At 49.5% G+C, this 7,956-nt stretch overlaps 1 pseudogene; it reads right to left on the reverse strand.

The window, feature by feature from the left end:
• Nucleotides 1–7,037: 7,037 nt before the first annotated feature.
• On the reverse strand, nucleotides 7,038–7,582 carry LOC101994745 (annotated as a pseudogene).
• Nucleotides 7,583–7,956: the final 374 nt, after the last annotated feature.

The raw sequence follows: 7,956 nt of genomic DNA on the forward strand, positions 1-7,956 counted from the left end.
GTAGGGGCTGGAGGGTGCGGAGGAGGACTGTGAAATGCTGTCTTCAGGACCTGACCTGGTCATTGAACCCATGAACTCGGAAACCGCCCAGGATGGAAGGGTGAAGGGAGGACAGAGAGAGAGGGAGAGAGAGAGAGAGAGAGAGAGAGAGAGAGAGAGAGAGAGAGAGAGAGAGAGAGAGAGAGAAGAGGAGCATGGTGGTACACACTTTAGTAAGTTCAAGGCTATTCTGAACTACACAATGAGTTCCAGGCCATCCTAAAGACACTGTGAGCCATGCTTAGCACTGTTCATTGTTCATTGTTCTTCAAACATTTCCTCCTTAGTAAAAACAGATAAAGAAATTACTTTCACAAATTGCACAGCTGAAATAATTTTGACCATAGAATTTCTAGCAAGGGTGCATGTCAGGTGCCCACAGAGGCCAGAACTGGAAGTTGGACCTCTTATACCTGAAGTTATAAATGGCTGTGAGCTGCCCAGCATGGCTTCTGGGAACTGGATCCGGGTTTCCTGTAAGAACAGTGAACTCTCTTAACCTCTGGGCCATCTCTCCAGTCTCTCACCCTGTGCATGTGTCTGTATGTGTGTGAGACTGTTCGGTGCTTTTGTGTGTAGGTCAGGATGGCCGTGAGCTCGTTGATCCTCCGGCCTCAGACTCCCAAGTTCTGGGATTGCAGGTATGCACCATCAGGCCCAGCTGGATCCTATGGAGTTTGTTTTGGTTTTGATTTTTTTCAAAACAAGGTTTCTCTGTGTAGCTGTGGCTATCCTGAAACTAGCCCTATAGGGCAGGCTGGCCTCAGACTCAGAGGTCCACCTGCCTCTGCTTCCCAAGTGCTGGGATTAAAGGCGTGTGCCACCATGCCTGGCTAGTTTCTTTAATTATCCTCTTGACACATTTAGTTATGTGGGGGAGGGGTAAATGTCATCACCTTGGACATGCAGAAAGGGAAAGAGGAGCAACAGCAGTCCAGAATTTAGGGAGAAGAGGAGGAGGGACAGAAAGCTTGCCAGGGGATGCCAAATCGTCACTTCCCCAAATGACGAGTCTAGAGACACTACCCACCCTTTATGAAACACGACTCAACTTCAGATAAGTCATTTAATGTTTCAAAGCCACCCACCACATGGTAACCAGAAGAATCAGAGTCGCCTTGCTCTGGGAGTGCCTGTCCCCCTGTGGTTGTTGAGGCTTTCCCAGAGGAGCCCAGCTACAGAACCCGCCCAGCTGTAGGACTGACAGAACGTGAGGTGCATGCCCACCATGGACGCTCTCCTGCCATGCAGAAGAACGTCACATCACTGAAGGAGAGTGTGTGGAACGGGAGAAAGCAGCCAGACTACAAAAGACAAGTGCTCCACAGTTTCCCTCCTTGTGGGATCAGAGCGGAGTGGGGGGTGGGGGACAGCATGTGAAAATGAAGGAGACCGCTGGGGATCCGGGAGGGGAGAGCAAAAGTCATGATGAAGGATGGGTACAATTCAAGTACATATGTGGGAATAATAAAACCCTTTAGGTTTTAACTAATTTGGGGTTCATCACACCGTCTTCTCAACTTGTGTCCACACTGGAAGCAGCTACATTAAAGTTAGACTCAAGGTAGGAATGCTGGCTTGGATGTGATGTGTCCCCTCAAAGGCGTCTGTGCTGAAGGGCTGGCCTCTGCTACAGCAACGCTCATTGTGTGACTTAGGGACACTCTGACTTCATCAGTGTGTCCACCCATTATTAGATTTGTCATTGGAAGGACCGTTGGCTGGACAGCTGGATGGCTCAGTGGGTAAAGGCCCTTGTGGCCATGCCTGATAACCTCAGTTTGGTTCCCAGGACCCACACGGTGGAAGAAGGCATCAGACTCCTGCGAGTTGACCTCTGACCCCTCCATGTGCATGTGTGCACATGCAGAGTAGACATGTAACATGTAAAGACAGAGGACTGCTGGGAGGCAGCAGAAACTGGACGTGGAGCTTCCCTGACGGACGACATGGTGTGACTTTGAGGGTACACCTTGGCCCTGGCCCCTCTGGCCCTCTACCTCCCAGCTGCAATAAGGTGACCAGCCTCCTCCGCCACTCACTTCTGTCTCCATCTTGTCTCAGGCCCCAAACCATGCAGCCAGCCAATCAGAAACTGAAACCTTGCAAACCAAGAGCTCAGGTAGGTGAACCCTCCTCCAGCCAAGGAAAGCGAGCACAGAAAAGAACACATTTACTGTGGAAATTAGGTCCGTGTTGTTTGTCCTACAGCCCTAATGTGGCCATCCCATCCCTTCTGAGCCTTTCGAAAATAGGTTTCTTAACCAGAAGACTGCATCGTGGGCCCTGTTGAGAGTCTCCACCTCTTCGGTTGTGTGAGACAGAGAGAAGCTGGCAGTAGGCACCGTGCTCCCCAAAGTTCTGAGGATTTCTGCACAGAGCCAAGCCCCACTCATCCCATACTGGTACCCCATGACTGTTTGAGGTGTCAAGCTGGGACTCCACTTAGAAGGACAAAACCAGATCAGATGGTGTGGGCTAACACCTAGAATCCAGAGCTATCCTGGGTCAGTGTAGCCAGTAAGCGCTTCATAAACGTTTGAGAATACAGGAGTCAAAGCAGTGACACCCTCCAAAAGTAGTAATAAGAGATAAGAGGAAAACCTGTTGGTAAAGGCCATGCTGAAGATATATATCAATACATGATTTTTTTTTCTTTTTGCTGTGGTCTGACTGTCTGTGTCCTGAGTTGAAATGCTAGACCTCCCAAACTGATGGCCTTAATAGGCAGGGATCCTTCAGAAGACTGCAGTGTTATCACAGGACCGCTGGGGTTGGCATGAGAGCCTTATGGAAACAGAAGCAGACTGAAGATGCAGTTTAATTATATAGTGCTTGCCAAGTGTATGTAGACTTGAGGTCCTGAGTTCAAATCCCCGGCACCCATGTAAAACATCCCCCCCCCAATACACACACATGCAGAAAATAGGCATGCTATGAAGAGTGTAACCTCAGTGCTGCAGGATGGAGACAGGCAGATTTGGAGGGCTCACCAGTCAGGGCAACAGCAGACTTCATGTTCAAGAGAAGACACTGCCTCAAGGGAATAAGGGGAAGAGCTGGAGGAAGGCAGCTGATGTCCTCCTCTGGCTGCCACATGCTCAGGCATGGGTGTGCACGCACATATGAACACACACATCACACCCATGCTGCATGCTACATACCACACACATACACACTATACACCATACACAGAACACACGCAAATACAAACACACCACAGACAACACACACCCTACGAACACAACACGTGCGCATTTCAAACACCCCCCCCACACACACACACAGGCCACGCATACCACACACAAACCCACCAAAGGAAATAAGAGACAATATGTACACTTGACGGAAGCGGAACTGGCACGCGGACATGACAAGCCGCCACATAAATTGCCTCAGCTGAATGGAGACACTCAATTAGGGACTTAATTATCCTGAAGGGTATCGATGCCCTGCTCGGAGCGGCCCACCCCTCAGACTTCAGACAGACACACAGGGCAGCTCGCTCGGGAAGTCAGGCACATGGAGAGGGGAGGCGGCGTTCATCAAGGATCCGGGCCTCCCCTCCCGCCCCCACAGGCCTTGTCACTCATGGCACGAGCAGCTCCCTTTGGAGAACTCCGAAATCTGAATGCTAAGTGTGGCTTCTGAGCAGAAGTCGGTCCGCAGCTCCCGCCGTGAGTGACGGCTGATCCTTCTCGCCACCAAGGGTCATCCGGGAACTGTTCTCGTTAAGCCTCCCTTAGTCAGGTCCTGGTTGATGGAGTCTATTAACGGCCCCGCTGCAACGCACAGCGCAGGCAGTGGCTTGGGTCCCTGCTCCTGCTATTACATTATCACATCATTATACTCAGATTAGTTCTTCATACCCCTTGGACAGAGACGTGCTAATTTGGAGCCGTAGACATTAAAATCTTATAAAGTTCTCAAGCAAGTGACATTAGGCTAGGTTTCTTCATCTGGGTGTTCTAGCAAGACAAATATGTGGGCATCTGGTTCCTATGGAGAGCAGATTCGTCAGTCTGTGAGCAAGTGACCCTATCAGACGCTCCTGTCCAGGCGGGGGGTTTGGTGTACGTGTGCACGAAGTACTGGGGACTGAACCTAGGGACTTGCGCATGCTGGGCTACTAGGCAACCAGCCAACAACCCTCGACTATAACAACAGCCCTCTTCATTCACTTCTTTTTTAATTTTAGTTTAAAATTTTTCTGTGTCTACAGGTATCTTGCCTGCATGTATGTCTATGCGCCATGTGTGTGCCAGTGCCCATGGAGGCCAAAAGAGGGTGTCGGATCCCCTGGAACTGGAGTCACAAACAGTTGTGAGCTGCCATGTGGGTGCTGGGAATTGAACCTGAATCCTCTGGAAGAGCAGCCGGTGCTCTCAGCTGCTGAACACTCTCCAGTCCCTTGATTGTTTTCAGATTTGTTTGTTTAGCTTTATGTGCATGAGTGTTTTGCACGGACATTTGTACCGTGTGTGTGCCTGGTGCCTGCGGATGTCAGAAGAGGACGCTGCGTCTCCTGGAGCTGGAGTCACAGATGCTAATTCTGGGAATTGAACTCAGGTCCTCTGCAATACGCCCTCATAACTGTTGATCTGTCTCTCCAGCCCCAGGGGAATTTTTTTTGTAACCTTTCATTTTTAGGCATGTGAATATATTTTTATTCCAAAGTTAAATATGCATGAAAGTCAATTAACTGTTAATTGAAGAAAAGCAAGTCATGTTACAGTGATTTCACATTCATTTAATAATTCATTATTAAAAACAAATCCATTATTCTGTTAAGAATTACCTAACATATTTAGATAAATAAAGGGATAAGGAACTAACCAGATTGTTCCTTTCGACTTTTCATTTAAAGTTTATGTAACTATCTACTTACTAATTCATTTATTTTTTGCAGGAACCAGTGGGTTTCTTGGGTTTCTAGAACTCAGTGAGGGGTCACTTACAGGAGGCTTCGTGGCCCTCTGGCAAACGCAGCAGTACAAAGTCATGCCCCATCATGGGTGACTGCCCCATCATGGGTGACAACCCCATGGAAGGTACCCAGAGTTCTGCTTTGCACAGCTGTTCACTTGCTGTGTAGTCTATAGCGTCCTAAGCTCACTGCAGCCATCTGGATGACTCCCGACCCTTCAGAGATATCGAAAGAATCACGTGGTAAGCCTCCACATAGCACTCTTCATTTTTAATTGTGGGGGGGGGGTGGGGAACGGCAGGCAGATGTGTTCATTCGTGCAGTACCACAGATGCCAGAAGAGGGCGCCGGATTCCCTGGAAATGGAGTTACAAGAAGTTGGATGTGGGAACTGAACTCAGGTCCTCTGCAAGAGCAGTGAGCACTCCTAACCACTAAGCCATCACTCCAGCCCTGTCTTGGAGATCCATGATTGTTTATTTGTTTGTGTGTTTCAAGATAGGGCCACTCTGTGTAGTTAGTCCTGGCTGTCCTGGAACTCATTCTGTAGACCAGTCTGGCCTCAAACTCAACAGAGATCCTCCTGCCTCTACTTCTGCCTCCTGAGTGCTGGGGTTAAAGGTGTGCACCCTCACACCCAGCCTTCTATCTTAGGCATTTTTTTTGGGGGGGGGGGGTTTCGAGACAGGGTTTCTCTGTGGCTTTGGAGCCTGTCCTGGCACTAGCTCTGTAGACCAGGCTGGTCTCGAACTCACAGAGATCCACCTGCCTCTGCCTCCCAAGTGCTGGGATTAAAGGCGTGCGCCACCATCGCCCGGCTTATCTTAGGCATTCTTGAAGCGGACATCTTTAGCATCTGGGCATGCTGTTTTGTTGACTGCCCCTCAGTTTGAGGTGTTCCACTAATCCCCATGGTTAGAATAAGTTCAACATCCTTGGCACCCTTCAGTTCTTACAGGAAACGAGTCCTTCATCGAGAGGCCCACAGCATCAGCTGCTCTCTTACTGGGGGTTGAGACAGAACCCTTGATTATGTCGGACCTCTCCATAGAGAAGACCCCTTTGCTTCTTTTTTCTTAGATTAGTTATCTTTATGTGTATGGATGTTTTACCTGCATGTATGGGCGTTACCACATGCCTGCCTGGCATCCTTCAGAGGTCAGAGGAGGCACTAGATCCCTTGGAACCTGTGTCACAAATGGTTGTGAGCTACCACGTGGGGCCTGGGACCCACAAAAGCGTTCTCCACAAAAGCAGCCAATGCTCTCACCTGCTGGGCCACTCCATGCCCCTTTTTCTTCTGTGGAATGAATGAGTCTTTGAGGTGATCTGTGGAGGCACGAGCATCCTTTCCCACCGCATACTAGTCAATGCTGTTATAGTTAGAGTAGTCAATGTTCCCAGAGGCTCCTGTGTTGAACACTTGTTTCTCTGGCAACCATGTTCAGAGGTGGGACTTCCGGGGAAGTAATTGGATCATGAGATCTCTGGCCACCCCCAAAGAATTAACCCATTGATAGATTCGCAGCTAAAGATTTATTGTTGCTGCTGTTTAATTCTGTGTATTTTGTGTGCCTTTTTGCACATGTGAGTGCAGAGCCCATGAAGGCCAGAAGAGGGCACTGTGTCCCCCCAAATCTGGAGCCTCCCAGTGAGTCTGGAACCTGAACTTCAACCCTCTATGCTAATAACTGCTGACCCAGCTCTCCAGCCTCTGGATTCTGAGCTTAATGGGCTATTGGGAGGTGGTGGAAACTGGTGATGGAGCCTGGTTCATGGGAGTGAGGACCAAGGATTACCTACAGCTCAGAAAGGTATCCCAACAGAAGTGTTACAGTTCTGTTCTGGTGGGGGTCAGTTTCCTCAGCAAAGTGTTCCAGTCCTTGCTCCGGGCAAGGGTTTCCTGACGCAAATCTAAGGACTCTGCTCCAGATCCTTACCTTAGGGGCTAGATCTTAATCCCAGTGCCCACCTCCCAACGTGCACTTTTTTTTTAAAGGATTGTTTTATTTTAATGACTGATCTACCTATGTTCACAGGCAGCCCCCTATGTACAGACAGGAGGGAAACTTTATTTCTTGGTCTCCTCCTCCTTGGACAGGGTCTTGACCTGGAGGGGCTCCTCCCTGAGCTTTTGTGCTTCTTTGATCTTAGACCTAAAACTCACTCAGCCTGGGTGCAGGACTTCAGCTTGTGGATGTGCTCCAAAAGAATCTGCTTGTCTTTGGAGACGTTCCCTTTGCCCTTCAGGTACAGGCTGTAGTACACGTGGCGGTCAGTCTTCTTGGATACCCAGTATCTCCTATAAAGTCGGCGCGGGAGCCGCATCCTTCTCAGTCAGGTCACCTCGGGCACTCGAGCATTGAAGTAGCCTTCCGCTTCCCTACGCCCGTATGCCTGCCCTTCCGTTGAGCCAAAGTGTTTTTCCAGCATCGAGCCTGGGAATGGACAGTCACAGGCTTCCGGATGTTCAGCCCATCTTTGATCAGCTTCCAGATCTGCTGACCGGAGTTGGCATTGGTGATTTCACTGGTCTCATTGGGGTCCATCCAACCAGACTTTCTTTTTACCACAGCAGAGAACGCTAGAAGCAAGTCTCTTGTGTAGCCTGAGCATACTCACGGCTGCGGACAGACGCATCAGCAAAAGAGCTTGCCCCGCCCCCACCCCGTCTCCCACCCCCTCCAGACACATGCGCAAATACACTCTTAGTTCATCTCTGCTTCCTAGCTGTCACGAGGTCAGCAACTTGGCTCCATATTGACTCCCCACAATAATTCACTATCTCGCCACAGATACAGAAACAAGACAGCCAAGTGACCTTGAGCTGAAACCACGGTGAAAAGAAACGTTTTTCTTCTCGGCTGTAGTCTTTGGTGTTCTGCCACAGTTAGGGAGCTAACTGACACAAAAAATGACTTAGCACTTGTCACGCTTCAAATACCTCCCAGAGGATCATGCGTTTGAACAGCTGATCCCCCGGCTGATAA

The sequence above is a fragment of the Microtus ochrogaster genome, unplaced genomic scaffold (assembly GCF_000317375.1).
Source record: "Microtus ochrogaster isolate Prairie Vole_2 unplaced genomic scaffold, MicOch1.0 UNK32, whole genome shotgun sequence".
Classification (NCBI taxonomy): Eukaryota; Metazoa; Chordata; class Mammalia; order Rodentia; family Cricetidae; genus Microtus; species Microtus ochrogaster.